Below are 23,995 nucleotides of genomic sequence, written 5' to 3'. Positions count from 1 at the left end.
AACAAATTTGCTTAACAAATGAAAAGAAATTCACTTAACAAATGAGGCAAGACAGAAAATGGGGCAAAACTCACTTAACAAATTTTTCACGTAGCAACATAAATTTTGCACTCAATTTTGATCATAAGTCGAGGGCCACCTGTAGTTCCTACCTGTAATTCCTTAAATAAGGAAGGAAGTATTGGAGACAGAAAAGGGGAGGAGGAAATTAAAAAGTCCTGGTGAGCCAGTAACAATATTATAGCATCTAAAAACCTGGTGCCTTTTGCACAGGTTCTTTTGTTAATCATACTTATGGAAATGTTCTTTTTGTATAAGATCTAGTTATTTTATATCAATTTCAGCACTGAAGAGAGAAAACAAGTATTGTAAGATGCTCTTTACTGCAAATTGAGGTTGAATGCTTTGAATTTTATTTTTCACATTTTACAAGGATACACAGTAATTCTACAGGCTGCTCATCTAATTTTGTTATTTGGTAGGACTCTTATATATAAAAAAAGATCTATCAGCTGAAATGAACAGTTTGTGAGAAAACCACAGCAAGAACTAACAGTTTAGAGACTCTCAATACCAACCAGACACTAGTTGCAGCAGTGTAGATGGATTGGTCAGTGAGGTCCCTAAAATAACAACAAAATACTTATTCTAAGTACCTACATTAAAAGACAACCTTTCCTGCACCTCAGGGCTGAAAAGGAAGAATAGAATGATGAAGTCTTGGACAAACTTAAGGGGCATGCATAAGTGCACCATCGTGCCTGTCTATCCCTGTCCTATTGCCCCCATTTATTCATACCTATTTCTTGTATTCTTACTTATGTTTATATTTATACCTATTATCTTGCAAGCGATTGACAAATCAAATAAATAAAAAAATATAAATAAATAAATAATAAACTGCAACACAGAGATGACTCAAAGTGTTTTGTTCCCTCCCGCAGTGTTAAATTAGCTTGGCTTACTAGCGGGGCTGAGAGAAATGAACTGCATAGGGAGAGCCTTAGCCCAGAAGTGTTAGTATTTTCAGGAAGAATTAGAACAGCGTCCATCTTTGAAGCAAAATGGGTTTCTTCCCCCAGCAATGCTGTTTTTGTACTGTGTTGCATCTCCTTCAACAGTTGGAGCAGTTCAGTTGGAGGCTCACATTGCTCTTTGCAAAATTGATCAGATTCATCTGATGATGGATACTATTTCAGTCAAGGGATGGCATCGTACAGGGATAAACTACTTGTCCTGTTCATGTGGATGTTATTCAATTTCTAATCTCAAGGATGTGGAGCAGGTAACTGGTGAAAGCATGACCACCAGCTGTTTGTGCCTGACTGCTTTAAATTGGCCAAGCTGACTGGCTCTGTGTTTAAGGAAGATAAGCCTCCCTTGATCAGGAGAGGAAGAAATTGTAAGAATTTTACTAAAGCAGATCTTCCTTGACTCAGAAGATTTCTGGAATTGTAGACCACTTTCAAATAGTTCATTCATAGCTATATTTATCAGGAAAGTGGTGGTTCTTAGGTTCCAATCGCATTTTTTAAATAAACTGATTATTTAGATCAATTCCAATCAATGTTTCATAATATGATACAGAAACCTCAATGGTCACCTTTGTGAGTGACCTGCATTAGAAATTAAATAGGGGGATACAACTACCTGGTCCTCCTCTTAGCAGCTTCCGTTATCATTAAGTATGATGTCTTCCTTGGTTGTTTAATGAGGGTAGGTCTTTGGAGGCTTTGGTCCTTTGCATAATGTAGGTCAGAGCTCTCAAACTCGCAACCCTGCGTCTGCGCTGGCCACACCCATGAAATCGCAATACGTAATGTGACAACGCTGTACCAATGTGAGTTTGACACCCCTGATGTAGGTTTTTGAGTATTATCATTAGTGGACTCCTGAAAACTTTCCTGAGCCAAATCCTAGGTTACATTTACTCAAGATTTACTAACAGCTTGATTTGACTGTTGCTATGAAATTTTCAATTGCTATAAAAACTGTTTCAAAAGTGTATGCCATGTAAAATGCAGCAGCCATTTTGCAAGATGTTTTCACTGCCAAAGGTAAGCAGGAGAAAACGTTCACCTGTATTAGTCTTTTATTATGCCATGGTCTCTTCAGGGAGGTATTCTTGACTATTTACTCTCAGTATTCAGGAGAAAGGCAACGTCACATACATAATCTCTTCCAAAGTTTTGATTGACTTTAATAATTATTTTAATTTTAATTGCATCAACTTCAAAAGTTACATTTTATATTTTGTATTTTGTTTAAAATTCATACGAGGTGCCCAAAGAGTATTTAAATATGCAAAATGATAGGAGTCCACATTTAATTACTAAATAGAACTAGAAATAGAACTAGTAGCTCTTATATTTCTAAAGAAAAATCAAATGTAATGCAGGAAACTATAAAACTTAGAAACAAAATGAACCCAGTACAAGAAAACCTCTATTTCACAGTTCGTAGTTCCTATAATTAATGTCTGCGAAATATTATAAAAACTAGTCCTCTCAAAGATGTGATGACATTTTAATGAAGTGAAAAATTCTTTTGAAAATTGTAGATTAGATCTGATTCAAAGTGATAAGACACGTTTCTTTGCTTTTATCACTCCTTCATTATCCTGCTTAGCTGAAGTCATCATCACATCTCATGTCAAAAGTTCTGTACATTAATTAGACAAAAAGTATTTTCTAGATATTTAATAAACTGGGGAACATCACATCAGATTATAAAATTGCCTTTATATTCTTGGTTCAAATCAGTAGGATAAGAGTCATCACAGCATACTGAACTGATTGTAGGGTTGTTTTTGCTCGATTTGTATTGATTATAGGGAAGATTCACTCATCTACCTTTGTGGCTAAGGCAGGTAGTGGTAGGAAATTGGTGCCTTTACCTACTACTCCAAACTGCACAGATGACACTACACGTAAAATGCAGTTATATTCTGATGGTGAGAAAGTACATTTGCTTTTCTTATAAGAAGTGCACTTGATGCAAATATAGAAATACTTCTGTTCACAGCACTCAAACATATTCATCGCTCATTACTTACCTACTCACCATAATGATAACATATTTTAATTCTGGGTATCTAACCAAATAAAAGGTCCTAGAAAAATAATCCTCTACCAAGTAGACAGGTAAAATTTGAAGGTAGTATGCTGAACAAGATGTGATCCTTGCATTTGAAAGCATGAAAGACAGGGAAACACATACCAGTTGCTAAAATGAATATCTCAGTTTACTGAAAAATATTATTTTAATATTAGTTAATGTAATGCCAAGGACTTATATTTACCCACTTGTAAACAAATGGGTATATTACCAAAAAAAATGAATATTAAGTTCAATGGAGGCAATGTTGAAAAGGAGTATAAAATACATTCTATTTTTACACTTTTCATGTTTACATTTTAATGACAACATAAGTCATTAAAATGTCAGTACATAAATCTGAGTCTATTTTACTATCAAGCAAGTAAGTGAGTTAGGAATGAATAAACTTCAGGATGGATAAATTCAATCTTTTCACTACTAATATCATCCTAGCCAATATTTTCTATTTCAAAGATGATTAGAGTAAGAAAGATCTGATTAAATATGCTGAGAGGATACATCTGGAGACAAATGTAGACTAAAAACACAAGAACTGCTTAATAAAGGAAGAAATCCACCATGGCTAATGTTCTGCAAAAAAATGAGAAAGATTTAAAAAATATAACTATGCATTAGATAAGATAACATTAATATATAAATATTTAGAATTAAGTTGTACTGAATGTGGGATTTTGGTTTTAGGGAAGTATAAGTCAGCAGAAATCTGGTCTGGGCTAATATAGGAAGTCAGGCACGGAACTTGACAATGCTGCTTCAGCTGATTATACCTATTAATATTCATTAAAACAACAAAAATGCAATTGCTCCTTTTTAAAACTAGCCGCTGAATAAAGCCTACTTATACATACTTTTTAAAAAAAACCTTTCTGAGAAAAAAATTCTGTGTTTAATTGGAAGTTTGTTCGCTGTGAGGTAAAAATGTGACTAAGGAGAAGGTATGCATTATGATGAGGGGATGACTAATTAGTAGGATGTACAAACTGAGACAGAAGCAGCTTACGATTGCATTTTAATTGCTTTTTAATGTAATTTCAGATCTGCTGAGTTCTTCTAACTTATTCTGTGCACAAGAGCGCATGCACACACACACACACACACACACACACACTTTTCACATCTAAGAATTCCTAACTGCAAAGTAGCTTTTTTTAGGGTAAAAAAAATATGCCTGGTGTACATCCTGTTTCCACTACTGTTGATCATTTAATACAGAAATTGCTCTCTTTCTCTATCTTAACCAGGAACCATAGTAAAATTAACAGGCATATGACAGAGATTTGGGACAGGAATATCTACAGGTAGTCCTCGACTTATGGCCATAATTGAGCCCAAAATTTATGTTGCTAAGAGAAACATTTTAAAGTGAGTTTCGCCCCATTTTACGACCTTTCTTGCCCCATTTCTTAAATGAATCACTACAGCTGTTAAATTACTAACACGATTGTTAAGTGAATGAGGTTTCCCCACTGAACTGCTTGTAAGAAGGACACACTGCAACTGTCCTAAGTATGAGTCAGTTGCCAAGCGTCTGGATTTTGATCATGTGTCCATGGGGATGCTGCAACGGTCATAAGTGTGAAAAACGGTCATAAGTCAATTTTTCAGTGCCTTTGTAACTTTGGTCACTAAATGAATTGTTGTTAAGTTGAGGACTATCTGTACTGTTAAGATTAGCCCACCTAATATGTGACAATATCACTAATTACCTTGTACCATTACCTCAATTTTGTTGCAGACCCACAACAGCACCAGTAGCCACAGGCAGTTCCTCCCCACGCATTACTGTCATTCAATGCTGTATCTGCTCTGTTCCAATTTTTTACTCTGCTCCTACAAGGGTAGCTTTGAGGTTTTTTTCCGGGACAACAAACCTCCCCTCTTCTTTTTTTACTCCTCTTTCTGTTTTTTATCCTAAACTCCACAAATCCTAACTCATCTGCTTTAATTCACTCATGTTTTTCATTGCACTAGTGATGCTCTTAGCCAGGTTACTATAATAGAGGGAGGAAATGGAGCTCAAGATGATGGATAACGGAACTAGAAAAAGCTCTTTTAAGCTTTATTTAGAAATGTGCCAACTAGTTTGGTTCTGTCTGTGATTTATACGCTGTTATTTATTTTTATATGTTATTATTTTAATAACATATATAACATAACATAATTTTATGTTTAATAACATAAAATTATAATAATATAATTTTTCTTTATACTCTGCATGAGATAACTTCTTCCAGTTTAAAATCCAACTGCTAATTTCCCTGAATAATTAGAATTTTATATTTCCTCACATCAAAAATAATTAGAACTCCTTTGTGTTTTATGTTATATCAATGAAAGTTATATTTTAGGATAATTCCTGGATAAGTTAACCACTTGTTAATTTTTAAATATGCCTTAATGTATATGCCTCAGGAGGTCATTTTGAATTCAAGTCATATTCCTCAGGATTTTTTTTTTAAGAAATATTGCCTCAAGGCAGTCTATGTCCATGCAAAAATATTCCTCTGCCAGCAGAATTTGTTCATTTAAGCATATTAATGCAACCTTCTGATATGAAAATACTTGTGGGAAAGGTGCATATGTTGAATTATGACAGCAAAATCTAACTTTCAATTAAAGTTCTTTTAGTTAAGTTACTAAAAGTTACAATATTTAAAAGTCAAACGATGCTATAATACATTTTTAAATCTTGCAGGTTAACTGATGTCAGAACTAAACAACCATTATTCTTTGTTCACTTTTATACCCTGAAACATATCAGATGTAATTTAGTTACTTCCATTTTCATTTTATATTTCCTGGATCATGCACTCAATTTAAACGGTTTCCCATGCTGCCTTTTTGCCTTGGAAATAAAATTAAATTAATGGGCATTTTAAAAGTTAATGGAGTCTGAAAATGGGATTAGAAGTTAACTTGTTTTTGTATTTAGCCAGTTTATTTCTTTTTTCTTTAATGCAGACAGTTGAGCCTCAAGAGTCCTTATCTTCTCTAAGATTGCGCTATGTGGTTGGCTTTGCTTCTATTCGCTCTTTTGAAAGAAAAGGGTTTTGATGGATTCACTCCCAGCAAAATGTTCAAATATCTGGATGTCCAATTCTCAAAAGGCCTACAGCTGTGCAAGTGTCACATGATTGGCTTCAACATAATACAACCCTGCTATTTCTAAAAAGGGCTTCTGCCAGATTTTTCCGGAGATTTCCAGTACTCATTTTGTTTTAATTTGAAAGTTTCTAAGGATGGCTATTTTCCCAGATAAAAACTACACCTGGACAGGTAGTTATGCTGACAAAGTTTTGTTACAACCGTAACCACCAAGGTAATAGACAAAAGGGAAGTTTATTTAATCTTGATGATCCTTGCTATTTTCACTTACAAATGTTCCTTAGCCACAATTCACTCCTTACTGCTTTCAAAACTGTGTTGGATACACAAAAGGAAAAAAGGAGGAAAATCTACAGAGCTTTAGTTTCTAATGCAGTTCCTTCTAGATTTTAAGCCACAAAGCAAAATCATATGTTCAAAATTCTTAATTCTTAATCTAAACTACCAATATTTTTCATTCTTAGCTACCTAGTTCATACAGAATCATGGTCCTTTTTAAACAATATATAACAAGTGATATTTGCCAAATGTATGTAATGCACTAAAAAAGCCAAAAGTGTGCACACTGAATTCCCACCAATTTAACACATTCAGAACATGTTTTTCATTAAAATCTATGCTTAACTTGTCTAAGGCATTCCTGTTGCTTTTTCTCATCAATTTCAGTTATTTATTTCATTCCTAACAGCTCAATAAAATGATCTTATAAGTATAGAAATTAAAAAATAAGACACAACTTAGGTAAATAATTTTTCTTTAATATTACTTTGATTAGAAAATAAAGTACATAGCAAGAATAAAATACTGAGAAAGTTCAAAGTAACCTGGTGCCAAAAATAACTTGGGGTTAATATTAGGAAAGTAATATAGAAAAGGATCTATGTTTTGAGATACTCTCCTTTCTCATTTAAAAGATGTCCAAAATTACAGGTAATCCTCATTAAGTGACTGCCTCATTTAATGACTGTTTTCAATTACAATGGTGGTGAAACAGTAATGTTAACACCAATCCTTGCATTTATGACCTTCACAGGTCTGTAAAGCAAAGGAAAGCTGAATAAAATCATAAGCACAGACATGTTTTTACTTAACAACTGCTTCACTTAACAACTAAACTTCCAGTCCCAAATATGATCGCCAAATAAGGACTGCCTATAATATATAATATTATAATAGGATTGGAATGGGTAAATTTGGAAGGATATATTTGTTCAGATAACATGCAGTATACCTAAATCAATATGGCTTGGAAAATTGAAACTAGCATTGTAAAGACTCTCAGAGTCGCTTGGTGGAGAGATGGGAGGCATATAAATTTAATAAATAAATTATAAATTGAGTCCAGCAGTCAGTCAGCACTTTGGGGTAGGCCAGACTAGGAAACCAAAGTTACAAATGATAATACTACTTTTATTATAAAATTAGCCTCACAAAACCTTGCATGTCTGAATGTGGCTCCCCCCCCCCCTTCTTCTCTTTACCTTTAGGAGAATTAGATAAGGTCATCCCTGGACATTTTCCAAATTACATCTCTGCTTCAGATTCATTTTTTTTCTTTTTGCCTGACTGTTGTCTTGGTTGCCGCTCTTCCTGCTGTTTCTCAAGATTACTCTTACTGCTCATCACACAGCCAGTGCAGATGGGAAAATGCTAGCATACTGTGAGCGCATCAACCAGTCCCCATTAATAATCTAGCATTCTACTTTGATCTAATTGAAGTTCCTAGAATTTTACACAGAACATGTTGCAATTATTTAAGTGGGAGATTATCAGAAAATGAACACCTGTTACAGAAGTACTTCTGAGTTAGCACCATAATTGGTTACATCAAATTAAGCAGATAAAAGATTTGTTGGCTATTGGGAGAGCATCTATTGTACTTTTAATTACCATAAGGTAACCCTTAGTCTAACCATCCTTTAGTGGAAAATATCCTTATGCAAAAGAATAACATTGTCATATGCATCCGCAAACAGTATCTCTTATTTTCATTGAATCTAAGTTATTTTGGCTGGTTTTCCATTTCCTTCTCTAACTCTGCTTCAGAATGTCTGTCAGTCCTTCAAGACAGATCATCAGGCCAGAAAACCCAAATTATTAAAACAAATACTAATTTAATTGTAATGTGACAGTAAGAAAATCTTATAAACTTGTAAATCTTATATACTTCTACTTTCCTTGCCTTTACATTCCAGAAAACTAGGAAGGGTCAAATTATGAAATGCTTTTTCAAATTACATTTGAGGTTTGGATTCAAGATTTTATCAGATCGACATCTAGGCTTGGTTCTTCCTCCTGTCTCAAAAGATTATTCATTCCTACCAACTCATTCCAGTATCAAATAGATTAGATGAAAAGTAGACTGTGTGTTAGTTATGGTCTAATATGTTAATGGACATATTAGTTTAATAGCTCCCACCCATCCCTACTGAGAAACATGCTTATAAAATTGTTTCTTCTGGAAATCATTAGACTATTAGCAATAGCAATAGCACTTAGACTTATATACCACTTCATAGTGCTTTACAGCCCTCTCTAAGTGATTTACAGAGTCAGCATACTGCTCCCAACTATTTGGGTTCTCATTTTACCCACCTCGGAAGGATAGAAGGCTGAGTCAACCTGGAGCCTGGTGGGATTTGAACTGCCAAATTGTAGGTAGCTGGTTGCAGAAGTAGCTTGCACTCTAACCACTGCATCACAGAGGCTCCAATATTACCTGCCGCTGCATCAATGTTTGGAATTAGCCACCAAATTTGGAAAGAAATTGTTGTCATATAATATCCCTACTACTAAATTCAGAAACCTTATCCAGAAGGACCCCATTATCAATGATATTAACAGTTGTTGTGAGTGCAAACAAATCCAATAATTTATCCCATAAATTTCAAAGCCATGTCTAAATATAAGTTGAACAAAAATTGCCTGGTGTTGATCAGTGAAGACACACACATCATGTTAAATCATAATATGGCCTTGAGTGACCTTAGAAAATTGTGAAAATGGGGGCATGGTAAATTTTAAACCTTGGTTTATGTATAGTACAATGTGTGAATCCAGCCAATCAGTTACACGAGCCATAATTTACTATAATATCTAATCCCAACCAGTTTATCAACCAGTTTCTCAGTGCAAATCTTAATGTCACACTGCATACTAGTTGTTAATATGCATTCTTTCTAATTCTCATCAATAGCCTCTCTTCCTCCCTTCATTCTACTTCTAGCCCTCTTTAAGGTTGTGTTTAAATACTGTTCAGTCAGTAAATCTCTCTCTATTAATTACTCTCATGAACCCCTGGCCCAAGAGCTAATCCTGTTAATTGATCTATAGTTGCTTTTAACTCCCTGGTCCACAATCATTTTCTTCAGACATGATCCAAACAAGTATAGCTTCTTTAAAAGAGAGCAGTATCACTTCCTTTCTTAAAGAAAAAAAAATACAACCATGATGTAAATCTCATGAGTGGGGGAAAAACTGTGGGAAGGCTGCAGATCTCTACATACGTAGTTGTTAAGTATCAAAGGCAGGAGCAATGTGATTGGATTAAGTCACTACATTCTTAGAATTGTTTTGTGGAGGTGGAAAACTGCATTCATTTCCGGCAGCTTGACAGCAGTATAATGTGGCTCTTAATAAAAGTTTAGAAACCAAAGGCAATGCAGATCTGTATTTCTCACTTGGAGACTTGGGAATTTATTTATAAAATGGCCACAGAATACAAATTTATCAGCTGGCCTTGTTTTTCTACTGCCTTTGTTGCATGCAATTTGTGTATTGAACATAAAAATAGAGAGATATTTAATGGTAGAGTGGTAAATTTTGAAGTGAAGGAGCACTTGATCTACACACACCATGAACATTATACAAATCATCAAACACAGAAACAAAATATATGATAGCCTGAACATTTTTGTTTATGACTTTTTTTCAACTAGCTAAGTCTAAATTTCTAAAATAACAATTGCATTAACCTCGTTTGTATTAATCCTTTCTTTTCTTAGTATTGAATTTGGTTCATTTGTTTTTAGTTGCCAAGGCTTATTTTATTCCCCTACACTGTTCATTCCCCTAGACTGTGCAGAGAATCTTATATTTACTTGACAGATAAGTCTTATCTTTAGGAAAGGAGACCGACCAATTTACTGATTCATACTTCCTTTTTTGATTCTAGAATTCTAATGAGTTAGAATTATATTGATTCAAATAATAGAGAAATAATAATAGAAAAAACTAGAACTTACTTTGCAGGGGAGAAGATTCCTTACAGGCTGGATCAATAAACCTTTTTTGGGAAAAACAATAAATGAGATGTCCATTGTTTTCCTGCAGATGTTTCATTACCCAAACCAGGTAACTTAATCATAGCACTGATGTTACCTTGCTTGGGCAATGAAACATCTCAAGAAAATAACCAAGCTCAGAGAGCACCAAGGACCATTCATTTCAACCCTGAGCTACAAATATATACCAAAGCATATTAAAGCTGATGAATTGGTAATCAGAATTTATGATACAACTACAGATTTCAGACATAAGCATCTCCATTTACATTCCTCAGAATACTGATTAATTTCCTTGTTCAACAAACTTCATGGTGTTTTTTAAAAAAATATCCACAATCCATAAATGGACAACCAAATGCCACAAATGCTAAATGTTGAAATCACCAGAAGTTCAAAGTTATTGAAGAGGTAATTCAAGGAATAAGAGGCAGGAGCAGAAAAATCCAAAAATCTGGTTCAGTTTTGTGGCTATAATTTTAATGTTATGGCACAATATGGTTTCATATTTTTCTTCTGGTTCATCCAAATCAGCAACTCTAAATTCATGGAAGATACCTGGTTAAAAAACAGAACAGATGAATTCCTATGGCATGCCATGGCATAAACAAATCCTAATATGATTTAACCTGTTGGGTGAATCTAGACTTTCACTTAAAATTGAAACTACCAACTTTATTAATATGCTGCAAATATCATGTTTTTTCCCTGGCATTCTGAAAATTTAAGATACATAATTGAATGATGCTGAAACCCTGAATAGGATTCAGTAACAAACTAGAAAAACAAAACAGATAAACATTTTTCTGATATGTAAGGGGGAAATTCATAATCAAACTTATAAGAAAGTAACAAGTACATGATCACTGGAGCAAAGCTTTGCTGAAAAGGTGAACAAGCATGTTAAAAGAATGAAAAGCATGGCATTTACACAAAATGTAACTACATCAGCCCATAAAATTTACTCTGAGATTCAGTGTTCATTGGGGCTTCTTCCTTTTACTCATTGAATTTGACTACAACACTAAACGAAGTGCTAGAAAAAGGAATCCAGAAAAACATTCAGCTGACAGCAAGCATGACATTATAATGGTCTGTTAAATATTAGAAAATTTAATTCCCATTATCCCAATAGGCTCTACCATGTAGAAATCCAGATTTGCATCAAGAACAGTTTATTGTTTGATTTGGTGATCTCTCCGCCTGATGACCGATCATTCATATGCAAAGGCACAGCCACACCCATGAGACAAGTAACTGCAGCGATGAACCCTGTTGCAACTCTCTTGGTGGATGAACTTGTTATGACTGTCCAAACAACATTAAGTATAAGATAAACAGAATCTCCAAATCATACGGGCACAAAAGCTTTATTGTAACAACAATTGGCCAATTTCACTAATTTCATAAGAATATTAAAAGCCTTTTGTTATCTCATGTTGTACTTTCCTGCTGCTGACCTTGGTTGCACTGTGAGTGATGTCTGGGTTCTTATCTGTTTCTTAACAATCTATAATAACCATCTAGGCGGATGTCTATGCAGATTCTCAATCATCCAATTCATGGTTGTCCCAAATGTGCTTTTCAAAAGGCAACCGGACTTTCTTTCTTTCTTTGTTTGTTTGTTTTCCTTGAAAAAGTTTCAGTTCTCATCCAAGAAGTGAAGAAGCTCCAGTTGCCTTTTGAAAAGCAGTTTTGGAACATCTGGGTGTATGGTTTCATAAGAATGACAACATTAGTTTATACCCCATGTTCCTAAATAATTTACTGAGACATGATGCCGTGTTTTGACAACATCTGACTAGCAGGGTCATGTACATTCCTTGTAGTTGAAACTGCCAAATGCAGATACAGATACAGATAATCAGAGTTGGAAGGGACCTTGTAGGTCATCTAGTCCAACCCCCGCCCAAGCAGGAGATCCTACACCATTTCTGACAAATGGCAGTCCAATCTCTTCTTGAAAGTCTCAAGTGCTGGCATTCCCACAACTTCCGAGGGCAAGCTGTTCCATTGGTTGATTGTTCTCACTGTCAGAAAGTTTCTCCTTGTTTCCAGATTAAATCTCTCCTTGTTCAGTTTCCATCCATTATTCCTTGTCTGGCCTACAGAAGCTTTAGAAAATAGCTTGATCCCTTCCTCCCTGTGGCAGTCCCTCAAATATTGGAAGACCTCTATCATGTATCCCCTGGTCCTTCTCTTTACTAGACTTGCCAAGCCCAGTTCCTGCAACCTTTCGTTGTATGTTTTAGCCTTCAGTCCCCTAATCATCCTGGTTGCTCTTCTCTGTACTTTTTCTAGAGTCTCAACATCTTTTTTATAATGTGGTGACCAAAACTGGATGCAGTACTCTCAGTGTGGTCTTACTAAGGCTTTATAGAGTGGTATTAGTACTTCCCTTGATCTTGACTGTATCCCTCTGTTAATACAACTTAGGTTTGCATTAGCTTTTTGGGCGGCGGCTGCACACTGCTGGCTCATATTTAGCTGCTTGTCCACTAAGACTCCAAGATCCCTCTCACAGTTACTGCTATTGAGCCTGGTTTCACCCAATCTATATGTGTGCTTTTGGTTCTTCTTGCCTAAGTGTAGGACTTTACTTTTCTCTATATTGAATTTCATTTTATTAGATATAGCCCAGTGTTCTAGTCTGTCAAGATCCATCTGGATCTTGAGCCTATCTTCTTGGGTGTTAGCTATTCCTGCCAGGTTAGTATCATGTGCAAATTTTATTTTTATTTTATTTATTTATTTATTTATTTGATTTGCCAATTGTTTACAAGATAATAAGTATAAATGTATACATAGTTGTGAATACATGAAATGGTTACATACAAGAAAAATAAAAGAATAGGAGAAACAATAGGACAGGGACGGTAGGCACGTTGGTGCGCTTATGCACGCCCCTACAGACCTCTTAGGAAAGGGGTGAGGTCAATAGTAGACAGTCTAAGGTTAAAGTTTTTGGGGTTTGGGGAAGAAACTACAGAGTCGGGTAGAGTATTCCAGACATTGACCACTCTATTGCTGAAGTCGTATTTCCTGCAATCAAGTTTGGTGCGGTTTACTTTGAGTTTGTATCTATTGTGTGCTCTTGTGTTGTTATGGTTGAAGCTGAAGTATTCATTGACAGGTAGGACATTGCAATGTATGATTTTGTATACCATGCTTAAGTCAGACCGAAGGCAGGCGTAATTCAAGGTTTTCTAGTTCTAGAATTTCAAGTCTGGTGGCATAAGGTATTCTACAGCGAGTAGAGGAGTGGAGAACTCTTCTTGTGAAATATTTCTGGACTTTCTCAATTGTGCTAATATCAGATACGTAGTGTGGATTCCAGACTGATGAACTGTATTCGAGTATTGGTCTAGCAAATGTTTTGTATGCTCTGGTTAGTAGTGTGATATTACCAGTGTGATATTTGGTTAAGTTCCCCTTCTATTCCCTCATCTAAGTCGTTAATGAAGATATTGAAGAGTATTGGAACCTTGTGGCACCCCACTGCTTACTTCCCTCCATGTAGACTTAGACCCATTAAGGACTACTCGTTGAGTACGGTTTGCCAGCCAGTTGCGAATCCATCTAGTGGTGGTGCTATCTATTCCACTTTTTTCTAGCTTACTAAGAAGTAGGTTGTGGTCTACTTTATTGAATGCCTTGCTGAAATTTAAATATATTATGTCCACAGTATTTTGCTGGTCTACTAATTTAGTCACTGTGTTGAAGAATGAAATAAGATTGGTTTGGCATGATCTGTTTTTAATAAACCTGTGCTGACTGCTAGTTATTACTTTACTTGTTTCTAGATGTTGGTGGGATCTGTTTTTTTTTTTTTTTTATCTTTTCCAGTATCTTCCCGGGTATTGATGTTAGGCTGATTGGTCTATAGTTTCCTGGGTCTGTTTTTTTTCCTTTTTTGAAGATGGGAACCACATCAGCTCTTTTCCAGTCCTCTGATAGTTCCCCGGTGGTCCAGGATTTTCGAAAGATATGCTGCAGTGGTTCTGAGATGACCTCTGCCAGCTCCTTTAAAACTCTGGGATGAAACCCATCAGGGCCCGGTGATTTGTTATCATCAAGATCAGACAGGTGTTCTCTTACTATTTTTTTGCTTATTTTAACTTTTATTTCTGGTCTGTCTTTTTCAGTTATGTTTTTGGTGGGTTGAGCTACAGTTTCTTTTTGTGTGAAGACAGAGGCAAAGAATGAGTTAAGCAGTTCTGCTTTCTCTCTATTGCCTGTTACTTCCTTGCCATCTTCTCTCTTTAGTGGACCAACTGTTTCCTTGCATTTTTTTCTTGTTGGTCTCTCCAAAAAAAGCTGATGTTGGTACATTAAAGTGGGCTCAGGAGAGATCTCTGCAATGTCTAGGTCCAGGCAATTCCAAAAAATGAGGTTGTTAGAAGGCTACATAATGCTACTCAATCTACAAGACTCAAAGTTTAAATTTAGAGCATGGGAATTCATTGTCTACAAAACTCATTCATTTGCTCAGATGACAACAATACAGTACCTTGGAACTCAACTACTCATAGAATTTGGTACTCAGCACATTTTGATGTGAAAATTTTGTCCTAGTACTCACTGTTTGTTTAGTACTCAACACTCAGGATGGAACATGTCAGTATCGGTTCCCTTGTAATTCACATTATGCCTTATGGGAAAAATTTGTTTGGTTCTTTTTGTTTTTGGTACTCATCGTGCCTCCTGGAACCAATTAACTATGAGTACCAAGTACTCCTGTAGCTCTGATGAAAGGCATATATGACAGCAATGAAAGATGATTAGGGCCAGCCCATGGGACATACATTGACCTGGATCTCAAGGATCTCAAACATTTTGATTAACTTAATTCCAGAAAAGTGAAATCAGAGTAAGAGCTTGATTTCCATACAAAAGTTGCACCTGTTCCTACATAAATTGACAGCAGCAGTTTTCTCTGTCTTTGAGCAGAACTGATTCTGAAAACATTCCTTCTCCATATTCTCAGCACAGCCAATACAATCTGAGCTGACCTGTTCAGTATTATTACTCTATTCAGTATTATTTACCATTCATCATGTTATTTGCTCAGCTGATAGTTTATCTCTCCAGAAACGTTTCCGAACTAGGATTTGCAAAACAGGCATATAGATGTATATTCTTTGCACACCTGTCAGACATGATAGTGAGATTGGTAGCTGTATAAATTACATAAATAAATAATAACTCCAAAAATATAAAACTAGACCTTGGTTGGAGATTATAAGACAATGCCAATACAACAAAAAATGTACATTAGTAGGCATGGAATATCTAGAGCATTTTATTATAATATGCTTATTTATTCATCAACCCCAAAAAGGTTTTTTTCCCTTCACTAAGGAAAGAATCCTTTAGTGACAAACTACATATCGCATAAATTGGTCCTTCCTAATTGGGAGTCAGAAACATCAGCAAGAAACCAGAATGTGATTGTGCTCATACCAAAGGACATTTTAAATTTAGTATTGATTTACTGCTGTTTTATTTGCTACAACCAATTGCTAGAAAAGTACAATTTAGTAGATGATATATTTTATACCAATTACAAGACTAAATGCAATTGCTACCCTTTAAATATTAGACATCTCACTATGCATGAAATCATTACCATTACCAAAGGTACAGAGACAGCATAGTAACAACATGTACAGGAAATTAAAACAGTCTGATAAGTTGACAGTCCTCCCAGAACAATCTAATGTGACAGAGAGCAACTCAGAATAAGGAAAGAAGTGGAATACACCTACATATTTCTGTATGTATGGTTAGGAGACAGACTGTATCTGTCCTCAGTGTGGAAGGGATTGCCACTCTCGAATTGGCCTTTTTAGCCACACTAGATGCTATTTTAGGACCTCTTTTCAGAATATGATACCACAGTCTCTTGAGACTGAAGGATGCCAATTCAATTTCTGTATATATGACCATGTATTTAGCATACAGGTGATCGTTAACCAATGGCCACAACTGAGCCCAGAATTATGCTTATAAGTCATGGTAGTTGTAAAATGAGGTGCCCACCTGATCTTCTTGTTTATTGACCACAATTCCTGCTCTCTGAGTTGCAGTCATTATGTGACCAATGGGGTCATTAGAGTCTCAGGGGATGGGGGGAGGCCCCAAGAGGCCTGGTATAGGTTCAGGCACACAATGCAACACCTCCCCAGCTTACATAGGGTCTCCCATATCTCCTGAGGCACCCTGTGCTCCACTTCCCATCCCACTGGGTCCCAAAACCTTGAACTTCCTCCCTATTCCATCACACCTCACTTCACTCACTTTTTCTACAGATCCCTTTTAAGAAAGAGAACCGCTGATTTGCCACATGGTCTTCCTATATAGTGGCCATGTGGTGATATCCCAGAAATGGACGTCATTGTGTGAACGACCGCAACTGCAATCTGAGAATTGCAGCTACACCCCAAATGGTGTCCACCTCTGGGACAACATCACACAACCTCTGTATAAGAAGGCCAACTGGTGGATCAGACAGTTCTTTTCCCTGAAAAGATAAGTGAAGTGAATCATGACAGAGAGAGAGAAAAAAGGCCTACGGGTGTGGGACCCAATTAAGTGGGAAGCAGGACCAAGGCCTGTGGGGACCCCAGTGGGGAGAAGGTAGGACCAAGAAAGCCAATGAGGGAGGATGGGTGGGAAAATAGGCAGGTCCCTGCAATTGGTCATAAAGGCGAGTGGATTGCCAGGCACCTGAATTTTGTTCACATCACTGCAAGGTTGCTGCGTAGCCATAACTTCAGATCATCAGTCCCTTTTTTCAGTGTTGCTGTAATTTCAAACAGTCATTGAATGAATAGTGGTAAGCTGAGGACTACTTATATCTCTCATCACATGGCAGCTGTCATACCAGGACACATCTGAAATTATTTACAGATCTACAGCTCCTTCAAAACAGAACTTGACTCCTGGCCATACGTGTATATCCAAGTAATTTATAGCAACACCATGAAAGTGATTTGCTATTTCCTTCTCCTGTTTTTTTTTTTTTGCTTTCCACTCTTATTTAACTTTTTTCAGATTCATCAGGTAAAGACATTCAGCTTGCTCCTAGGAGCATGAAACTAATCCAAAATGTGAAAACACCAAACAGGGCTCTTTCAGTACAATATGCAGCCATTAAACTAATAAATAATGTAGCCAACATAATATTTATTTAACCATACAAAAACTGTCAATTTGATATGCTAAATATTTATATTTCAGGAGAAAAAAGTGAGGGGAGACACAGAAACCAATCTAAATTCTGAATTCAAGATCCTTAATAACTTTTAAAAACTTTTAAAGTAAGATAATTCTAAAAACAAGAAAATATACACAGTTATCATCCAATTTTATCCAATTTAATAATCATGATTAACAAATCAAAGGAAAATAGAAGTAATCATGTGTACAAGATTTAAAAATCAGATTCTGAATAAAATATGAAAAAATTGCCTCACCTGAATAAGTCTAATAGCTCAATAATGAAAGAGCAACTTTGAATAAATTCTGTTCACTGTTTTTCAAGAATTTATATTTAAATAGATACTGTAATTACAAGCAAAAAAATTCATTTTCATTTTCCACATTTTTAATGGTTAAACAAATAGAGGTGAAATCATCTTTTAAATGTTCAAAATATTTTCCAATCGCTCCAGAGTACTGCAAAGAAAATGGCAAAACTCTCTATTGACCAAGTGATAAGAAATACACCTCAGAAATTAGCTTTGTTTCTTGCATAAAGTTTTGTAGATGTCATGGCAACAGAAGCCACTCATTTTCCTAGAATTCCTATCCTTATGTGGAATTCAAATGATTTATCATAAAAATGATTATGAGCACAACTAGAAAGTTACTATTTTTGAAATCCTGACAGGGGCTTATTTCCTCATTTAGCTAAAAGCCAGAGTTTTCTCCAACATTAAACACTGCAAGACATTAGGGTTGGAAGTGTAAATTTGACCTCTATTCATGTGAAAAATTGACCGCAGATAACCATAATTTGAAAATTTCTGGTAAATCTTGTTTGGGGAGCACTCAAGCAGAAATTTAATATTCTAGATCAGCCTATTTAAATTATTATGTCATAAAGATCAAAATATTTTAAGGATAATTGGTTATATTTAAGCTTTGGTTGCTTAAAGCTATCCAGTTAAAGCATATTTTGGTCTTAGAGCTTAGACTGCTTGTATTAGCAGCTACGACAACTAAAGAATATAATTGAAATGCATTTTAGATAAGTGTACATCTACAGATTATTTTCATAGAAAGTTTACCAGTATAGTCAAAATAGAAAATGGTAACAACTTTGGAACAAATAATGGAATAGCCTATTTTAATAAATTAATGTTCTTGTGTTTTAAAGAAGATTAAATACAAATCTGACTATCATTAAAAAAAACCAAACCCAATTAAAAAAAATGTTTATTGCACTCCACGGTAGATGTTCAAGAACTCAATTCTTAATGCCAGAAATGTTGAAAGAAACCCTGTCATCAGGGGTGGGATTCTACCAGTTTGCACCTATTCGCTAGAACCGGTTGTTAACATTCTAAGCAGTTCAGAGAACCAGTTGTTAGAAAAAATTACTGGCCTAATCCTGTAAGGAAGGCAGGAAGGAAACATTCTGGTGTTGCTTACAGAAACTGCCTCTCTGTTAACCCTTATTACATTCTTGGCAGGATTAGACTTCCTGTCTCAGAAATGTCTCTGGAGTTTTTTTCCCCTCCTTTGCTGGTAGTTTGCTTGTGTGGAGTGACCATTTAAAGTTACAATGGCACTGGAAAAAGTGACTTATGACCATTTTTCACACTTACGACTGTTGCAGCATCCCCACAGTCATGAGAGGCCAGGCGAGTAGATGCATGCCTCGATGTGAGTGATATTGAGTTGGCCACACCCAGCCAATAACATGACCACCAAGCCATGTACACCCAGCCATACCCACCAACTAAGCCACGCCCACAGAACCGATTGTTAAAAAATTTGAAACCCACCTCTGCCTGTCATGTATGATTGGACTTGTTCTATAGTTATCCTGCTTTGGTTTATTGTTCACATCATACTTCTCATTATTATTTGAGGAAGAGAAATACATGGTTAGATTTTAAAACATAAAAGTAGATTTTATATACTGAAAACTTGCAATTTACTGATTTATGAACAACTTTGCATTATGGGAACAAAGCATCATGAAAAATTATTTTGCTTTATTTTAAAGATACAGCTAGCTACTCCAGATTTAAAATCTTGAATTGAATATACATGTTTACAATCTGATTTTGAATGGGTTCGTTACCGATATAATGACAAGCATGGCTTAAATGATTCTGGGTAGTGAAGGTTTAATTTGTTTAAAACTCAAGTTACTTTTTAATTTTTTTTTTAATTCTTCCTCTTTATTTTCTGTTTCTTGCAAGTCTATAATATAACTTAAAAAGTCAAGTAATAGCAGTCCTACCTCTGTTGCTTCTATCCTACAATTCTCTCCTAGCTTTATAGTATAGACAGGGGTAGGCTTCAAAAATGTTAGCAAAGGGTTCTCTGCCCGGTCGCTGGGTGTGTGTGGCCATGGTGGGCATGGACTAGTTGGCCTCCTGCACCATTGTGGAGGGGCATTTTTGCCCTCCCTGGGCTCCGGAAGCTTTCCTCAAGCCTCCGGGAGGGCAAAAACAGCCTCCCCGGGCTCCGAAGGCCCATTTCCAGCCTTCCTGAACTTCTGGGAGGCCCATTTTTCACCCTCCCCGAGTGTCCATACACAGCCTGCAATTACCTGCATCCAAAACGGGCCGTGTGGGGACTACTGGGAGAGGACGGGCCAGCCAGGAGTGGGATTTGTAGGTTCTCTGAAATGCATTTTAGAGCATGGAACTACAGGATATATTGACAGAAAAATTAGAAATGGCAATGCAATTCACAGAAGAACAAAGAAAGACCAAGGAGGAGGAGTTAAAGAAAGAGGAAATCAACCCAAAAAAAGCCAAAAGAACAATGGACATTGCAAAAAGACAAGAAAGAAACTAAAATTAAGACATTGATGATAGATGTGATAAATAAAAGGGAAAATACTTCCAAGATTAAACAAAAGAAGAAGCTGTGCAAGAAGAAATTGCAAAAGAGAGATCAGGAAAGGGAGGGGAAAAAACAAGTGAATGGGAGATGAAAATAAAAATAATACGGAGGTGGGGGGAAAGGAGCTAAGAGAAAGGACCGGAAAACTTAGAAAAGAGAAAATTTAGATTTAGAGATGAGGGTAAAAGATAAAACAAAGGGGGGATACCACATGGAAATGTATTTTGGTGTTGTTTTTTTAGACATATAGATTAGGGGAGTTTTGAAGTTTAAAATTTATTGATAATCATTTTTAAAAATAAAGAAATAAGCTTAATTGGAATTAAAGGGAAAAAGATCTCACTGTAAAATTGATGATGATAGAGTAAGAGAAATTAAGATGGTTTTATTATTAATTTTTTTTAAACATATGTTATATTTAATGGGAAATGGAAATGTAACTGATTACACAAATGATATTAGAAATGATTATATTATAATTTGTTTGCAATGAGATTGTTATGATTAAAAAGTGAGGAATGAAAATTAAATATAATTAAATATAATTTCATAGGCTAAATAATGATTAAAAAGTGAGGATGAAAATTAAATATAATTAAATATAATTTCATAGGCTAAATTTGGTTAAATGTAAACAAAAAGGAAATGTTAATTTTTTTCCTTATTTTTATTGTATACATATTATACTAGATATGAAATAGAAAATGCAGTTGATTATACAAAGGATATTAGAAAAACAGAGAATATGGTAAACTAGAAATGATTATATTGTAAAGTATTTGTAATGAGATTATTATATTATGATTAAAAAAAGTGAGGAATGAAAATTTAATAAAATTCCATAGGTAAAATTTGACTAAATGGAAACAAAGAGGATATATGAAATGGTTATATGAATATCTCTGGAATAAATATAAGATTTATTGTAAACTGGGGGGAAATACCATGTGGATCCTGAATATATTAGTTTTATTTTATTCTTGTTTTAAAATAGGTGGTAAGCTTGAAATGAAAATAATAGGGGATATAGGGTGGAAAATATGTTTGACGATAAAATATTTTTGTTACTGGATTAATGAACTGAAAAAACAAAGCGAAAATTTATTTAAAGATCAATGGAATAGATCATGATTTGATATGAAACTAGGTTAAAAAAGCTAGAAATGTAATTATGATTATGTAGGTATGTTGTAACCTGGAATCACAGTGCTCACTTTAAGAGATGTATAAAAAATAAAAAAATTTCTTAAAAAAATGAAATGCATTTTAGATAAGTGTACATCTACATATTATTTTCATAGAAAGTTTACCAGTACAGGCAAGATAGAAATCTTAGCTAGGGGATCTCACGAACCCCTGCAAACCCCCAGCAGCCCACCCGTGAGTGTAGATTCAGCTTTGCTATTGAATGATTAATTTTACTTGCAAAAAGGAACATCTTTTAAAAGTTTTTACAGATAAAGATGAAACTGAATAGATGTGTTCGACATATCAATGTGTCAATAATAAACTTCACTAGCAACCTTGAAACCAATTTTTTTTTCTGAGTAAAGGAAGGCACTGTTGAGCTCTACAAAAAGTATATGGAGGTCCACTATCTGAATGAAAAAAGCTGGCAATCCTTCATCTCTGTATTTATACAAAGACTGGACAAATGTTTGGAAGCTTCAACACATTTTCCAAGGAATCCATGTTTATGGCTAGAAGCAACAATAAAGTTTTTACGAGCTGAAACTGAGGAATCACAGAACAGTTATCAGCAAACCCTGGAGGCCAAAGAATCTTGAATACCAATTTATCATGGCAAGCCGTTCCGGGACAAGGTCTGAGCTCCTAAGCAATCAGGTCCAGGCGATCAGGAAACATTTTGTTGAAATTAGATCCAAATAAAAAATAAAGGAACTAGAGTTGTCAGCAATACTGAAAAGCTACATGTGGACATTTAAATCCCTTGAGAACCAGTTTGCACAAGTCAAGTCAGGCAGCAGACGGGAAATGCCAACATTCTGTGCATCTTTCATCTGCATTTGTCAACATTCTCTAGGGCAGGGGTGGACAATTATGGCAACTTGATGCCCTATGGACTTCAATGCCCAGAATTCCTGGGCTTGTTCAGGAATTCTGGGATTTGGAAGTCCACAGGTCATAAAGTTTCCATAGTGGGCCACCCCTACTCTAGGGCTTAGTAGAAGAGACAGTTTGTCGTTATCCACTATCTTTTTTTCAGGTGTATTGCTTGGTTTTGACTTGTCCCTATCTAGCCACTGAGAATCTGCAGTTTCTTCTGGTCTTGATTTCACAGCAATTCCAGTTCCTTCTCATCATAGAATCATTGATTATAAGAGATAAGAAATACTTGTGAGATCATTTATTCCAGCCCATGCTCCATGTAGGAATCCACTACTACTGCATCAAAAACAGATTAGCCATTCACCTTCTGTTCAAATCCTCACAGAGAAAGAGAATCCACCCTCTGCCAAGGGAATCTGTTTTATTGTTGAACAGCTCTTGGGGTTTTTCCTCCACTGCGTAGTCAAAATTTACTCTCTTGTAATTTAAACTCATTGCTTCTTGCCTTGTCTTCTGAAATAGCTTCATCCTGTCTTGTACATGACAGCAACCCTGTCTTACCACAGCATGCTCATCACAATTCTCTCACAAATTCCCTACTCTTAATTAAGCCTGAAACAGGCACGAGGACTACCAGGAGCACATGTAAGAGAAACCCTTGAGATCATTCTTGGACATTTGTATCCAACTCATCCATTCAATTGTTACGCCACACTTTGCTAACCAGAATGTCATGGGCCATTTTATCAAGTGTTTTGGTAAAATTAAGATCTATTAATTACATTTGAAAGATTCCCACAATCTACTGAAGAAATGATTGTTAAAAATAGAACTGATTAGTATGATAATGCATTTTTCCTTTAAAAAACAATCTATGCTGATTCCTAATAATTATTACATTGGTTTCAAGATTCTTCAGATCAATCTCTTTGTGAACTGGTGGACAATTTTCCCAATTATTAATGGCAGACTTATTAGTCTGTAAGGAAACACATTTTCCTTCTCAGACATTAAAGTCATTTAATGTCTAGTCATTTGTGCTCTAAGGTTCTTAAATTTATCAGGTTAGTACCTTATGATGCAATTAATTTAGACTTCAAAATAAATGCTTATTTCTTAATGTGCTTCAATTGATTCATCCCTGAATCTTCGTTATACCATGGATTCTTGCACTATATTGGATTTTGGGATTGATGATCTAAATGATCCCTTTCAATTTTGCCAACCTAATATTTAAGAACATAATAAAGGAAATAGCCAGAATATAATGTTATTTCAGGTTCTTTTTTGAATGATCAAAGGGGAACAAAATACTATAATAATATCAA

General features: G+C 35.4%; 1 protein-coding gene across 1 annotated transcript in view; it reads right to left on the bottom strand.

The window, feature by feature from the left end:
- Positions 1-23,995, bottom strand: part of AK5 (adenylate kinase 5) — a 142,329-nt gene that overhangs the window by 60,170 nt on the left and 58,164 nt on the right. The gene's annotated exons all lie outside the window — the stretch shown is intronic.

This window comes from Notechis scutatus, chromosome 3 (genome assembly GCF_049901735.1).
Source record: "Notechis scutatus isolate UNSWTSFEM ecotype Mainland chromosome 3, rNotScu1.2, whole genome shotgun sequence".
Classification (NCBI taxonomy): Eukaryota; Metazoa; Chordata; class Lepidosauria; order Squamata; family Elapidae; genus Notechis; species Notechis scutatus.
Note: the sequence above shows the minus strand (reverse complement) of the source record. Positions and strands in the feature narration are given on the sequence as shown.